Here is a 5000-nt window from a genome sequence, read left to right as displayed (position 1 = left end):
ATACTTATAACAAAAATGTGAAAATGATTGTCAATAATAACAAAAAGTTAGAAATGACTGTCGAAATTATGACATCACAAGTCGTAATATTGACCAACCTTGGCTAGTAATTTTTTTTACTCGTCAGATTTTTTTTAAAACATGGAATGCAAGAACAATGCAAATGAAAAAAGTCTACATAAATATAATATAAATATAAATTTCAAATATAAATTTCAAACACTATTATAAAAGTCAAGTTATCAGTCTGTAATAAAATAATAACAAATAAAGCAATAGCACAAATGAACAAAATAGAACAAAGATGCAAATTAGATTACATGCAGAAATTAAATAAATGTAAATAAGATGTAAAATAACTGCATGGTCTTCGCTGGATATATTAAAAGCATATCTAGATGAATCATTATATCAGTTCCAGTGAGTGAGTGAGTGAGTGAGCGAGCGAGTGAGTGAGCGAGCGTTAACTGAGTCTGTTGTTCATTAACAGTGAGTCGGCCTGGGGAATATTAGGCTGCCGTCTCTTTACAGGTCTAATACACTGATACACATGCGCTTCTTCCTCCACTGTTTGCGTTCTCGTGACACACAACCAACGGTGTGTGTACTGGCAGTGTGTGTGTGTGTGTGTGTGTGTGTGTGCGTGTACTGGCAGTGTGTGTGTGTACTGACGGTGTGTGTACTGGCAGTGTGTGTGTGTGTGTACTGACGGTGTGTATACTGGCAGTGTGTGTGTACTGACGGTGTGTGTACTGACAGTGTGTGTGTGTGTGTGTGTGTGTGTGTGTGTGTGTGTACCAACGGTGTGTGTACTGGCAGTGTGTGTGTGTGTACCAACGGTGTGTGTACTGGCAGTGTGTGTGTGTGTGTGTGTGTGTACTGACGGTGTGTGTACCGGCAGTGTGTGTGTGTGTGTGTGTGTACCGACGGTGTGTGTACTGGCAGTGTGTGGTGTGTGTACTGACGGTGTGTATACTGGCAGTGTGTGTGTGTGTGTACTGACGGTGTGTGTACTGGCAGTGTGTGTGTGTGTGTACCGATGGTGTGTGTACTGGCAGTGTGTGTGTGTGTGTGTACTGACGGTGTGTATACTGGCAGTGTGTGTGTGTGTGTATGTGTGTGTGTGTGTGTGTGTGTGTACCGATGGTGTGTGTACTGGCAGTGTGTGAGTGTGTGTGTGTACTGACAGTGTGTGTGAGATCCGTTCAATCCAGTATTCATGTCCTGACAGATGCAGTTTCAGCACACACTCACACACACACACTCACACACACACACACACACTCACACTCACTCGCTCGCACTAGGGCTGTTGGAACGAATTCCGAAATTCGAATATAATTCGAATATTAAAAAAATCAATACTATTCGAATGCTGAAGTTCCTATTCGAATATTGCTTTTTTAATGTATATTTTAAAAAAATTTTGCAATCTTGCCTTTCCCGCCGCCTTGGCTTACACGCATGTGAAAATTAAATGCTTTTGTTTCTTGTGATGAATAAAGTTTTTGAATCGTAACACAATTGTGCACGTTATCCACGCTGTATCATCATAACATTACTGTAAAAAAAAAAATCGCGGAGAGCAATGTCTCCATGGAAACGGAGATCACCACTCCTGACAATTTGATTCACAGTCCACACTACAACGTGAAAACGGCGTTTTCAAATGTATCCACTTTGGAGTGCGTTTTCATTAATTAAAACGCTGTCTCAGTGTGGACGGAAGGCCAAAACGGAGAGAAAAATATACGTTATTTTTTATGACAACGCTACACCCTGACTGACAAGCTAGACGATCTGTCCGAGGAACCGCCGCTAAAACAGGCAAGAATTACTTATTTTCTGTCTCTCTCCTCGTCACGGGGCTTACCAGCTGTCCGCCAGAAGGCAATAACAGACAAACTGACACGGTTTATCTGTGAAGATATGAGACCGATCAACATCACGCATTGGCGATCCATAAGACTGTAATGTCGTAAATATTAATAATAGGATGAATTTGAGCATTTAATATTCGAATATTATTCGAATATTAAATAAAATAAGGAATGGAATTCGAATAGTATTTAGAGGAAGATTGACAGCCCTAGCTCGCACACACACTCACACACTCACACACACACACACACTCATACTCACACTCACACACTCACACACACTCTCACACACACACACACTCATACTCACACTCACACACACACACACACACACACACACTCACACATACACTCTGACACACACACTCTCACACACACACACTCACTCACTCACACACTCACTCACACACACACACACACACTCACTCATATGCAGCGTTTTATGATGTTGGGTTGTCGAAACGGCAAGTGTGCTGATTGGCTCAGGCCCAGATGATGTCATCGCTCCCTGTGATGTCACTATGTAGTCACGGAAGCTGTGATTGGCTTCAGTTGTTGCTTTACTTGATGATTGTAAGTTTGAGCTTCGCCAGAGAATGTCTAATAAGGGGAGAAGTTCCATTCTTAGTAAACTTCCGGCTTCTGAACTGGTTGCAGTTCCACTCTGGCTCCACATGAGGGCGCTCACAGGACGAGTGCAGTTCCGCTCTGGCTCCACATGAGGGCGCTCACAGGATGTGTGCAGTTCCGCTCTGGCTCCACATGAGGGCGCTCACAGGACGAGTGCAGTTCCGCTCCGGCTCCACATGAGGGCGCTCACAGGATGTGTGCAGTTCCGCTCTGGCTCCACATGAGGGCGCTCACAGGACGAGTGCAGTTCCGCTCTGGCTCCACATGAGGGCGCTCACAGGATGTGTGCAGTTCCGCTCTGGCTCCACATGAGGGCGCTCACAGGACGAGTGCAGTTCCGCTCCGGCTCCACATGAGGGCGCTCACAGGACGAGTGCAGTTCCGCTCCGGCTCCACATGAGGGCGCTCACAGGACGAGTGCAGTTCCGCTCCGGCTCCACATGAGGGCGCTCACAGGATGTGTGCAGTTCCGCTCTGGCTCCACATGAGGGCGCTCACAGGACGAGTGCAGTTCCGCTCCGGCTCCACATGAGGGCGCTCACAGGACGAGTGCAGTTCCGCTCCGGCTCCACATGAGGGCGCGCACAGGACGAGTGCAGTTCCGCTCCGGCTCCACATGAGGGCGCTCACAGGACGAGTGCAGTTCCGCTCCGGCTCCACATGAGGGCGCTCACAGGACGAGTGCAGTTCCGCTCCGGCTCCACATGAGGGCGCGCACAGGACGAGTGCAGTTCCGCTCCGGCTCCACATGAGGGCGCTCACAGGACGAGTGCAGTTCCGCTCCGGCTCCACATGAAGCCGCTCACAGGACGAGTGCAGTTCCCCTCTGGCTCCACATGAGGGCGCTCACAGGACGAGTGCAGTTCCCCTCTGGCTCCACATGAGGGCGCTCACAGGACGAGTGCAGTTCCCCTCTGGCTCCACATGAGGGCGCTCACAGGACGAGTGCAGTTCCCCTCTGGCTCCACATGAGGGCGCTCACAGGACGAGTGCAGTTCCCCTCTGGCTCCACATGAGGGCGCTCACAGGACGAGTGCAGTTCCTCTCTGGCTCCACATGAGGGCGCTCACAGGACGAGTGCAGTTCCCCTCTGGCTCCACATGAGGGCGCTCACAGGACGAGTGCAGTTCCCCTCTGGCTCCACATGAGGGCGCTCATAGGACGTGTGTAGTTCCACTCTGGCTCCACATGAGGGCGCTCACAGGACGAGTGCAGTTCCACTCTGGCTCCACATCCACATCCAGGGAAATTACACACTGCTGGATTTTTTAGAGTCACTTATTTGCTTTAAAAAGTCTTTTAAAATGTCAATGACGTCACACACATCGTACGACCAGAGATTTTACGGCAATCCTTCAGTCACTTTGGTGCTTTCAGCTCTGCACTTTCTTTTCTCTCGAGGCATCGACAACACAGCTGACACAGGCAAACACACACAGCTGACACAGGTAAACACACAACACAGCTGACACAGGTAAACACACACAGTTGACACAGGTAAACACACAACACAGCTGACACAGGTAAACACACACAGTTGACACAGGTAAACACACAACACAGCTGACACAGGCAAACACACACAGCTGACACAGGTAAACACACACAGCTGACACAGGTAAACACACAACACAGCTGACACAGGTAAACACACACAGTTGACACAGGTAAACACACAACACAGCTGACACAGGTAAACACACACAGTTGACACAGGTAAACACACAACACAGCTGACACAGGTAAACACACACAGTTGACACAGGTAAACACACAACACAGCTGACACAGGCAAACACACACAGCTGACACAGGTAAACACACACAGCTGACACAGGTAAACACACAACACAGCTGACACAGGTAAACACACACAGTTGACACAGGTAAACACACAACACAGCTGACACAGGTAAACACACACAGTTGACACAGGTAAACACACAACACAGCTGACACAGGTAAACACACACAGTTGACACAGGTAAACACACAACACAGCTGACACAGGCAAACACACACAGCTGACACAGGTAAACACACACAGCTGACACAGGTAAACACACAACACAGCTGACACAGGTAAACACACACAGTTGACACAGGTAAACACACAACACAGCTGACACAGGTAAACACACACAGTTGACACAGGTAAACACACAACACAGCTGACACAGGTAAACACACACAGTTGACACAGGTAAACACACAACACAGCTGACACAGGCAAACACACACAGCTGACACAGGTAAACACACAACACAGCTGACACAGGTAAACACACACAGTTGACACAGGTAAACACACAACACAGCTGACACAGGTAAACACACACAGTTGACACAGGTAAACACACAACACAGCTGACACAGGTAAACACACACAGCTGACACAGGCAAACACACAGCTGACACAGGTAAACACACACAGTTGACACAGGTAAACACACAACACAGCTGACACAGGTAAACACACACAGCTGACAC

General features: G+C 48.0%; 1 protein-coding gene across 2 annotated transcripts in view; it reads left to right on the top strand.

The window, feature by feature from the left end:
* The window catches only part of homer1 (homer scaffold protein 1), a 25756-nt gene that overhangs the window by 978 nt on the left and 19778 nt on the right, over positions 1-5000 (top strand). The gene's annotated exons all lie outside the window — the stretch shown is intronic.

Source organism: Rutilus rutilus (assembly GCF_951802725.1).
Source record: "Rutilus rutilus genome assembly, chromosome: 18".
NCBI classification, from domain to species: domain Eukaryota; kingdom Metazoa; phylum Chordata; class Actinopteri; order Cypriniformes; family Leuciscidae; genus Rutilus; species Rutilus rutilus.
The sequence above is the reverse complement of the archived record's forward strand: the minus strand, read 5'-3'. Positions and strand labels throughout refer to the sequence as shown.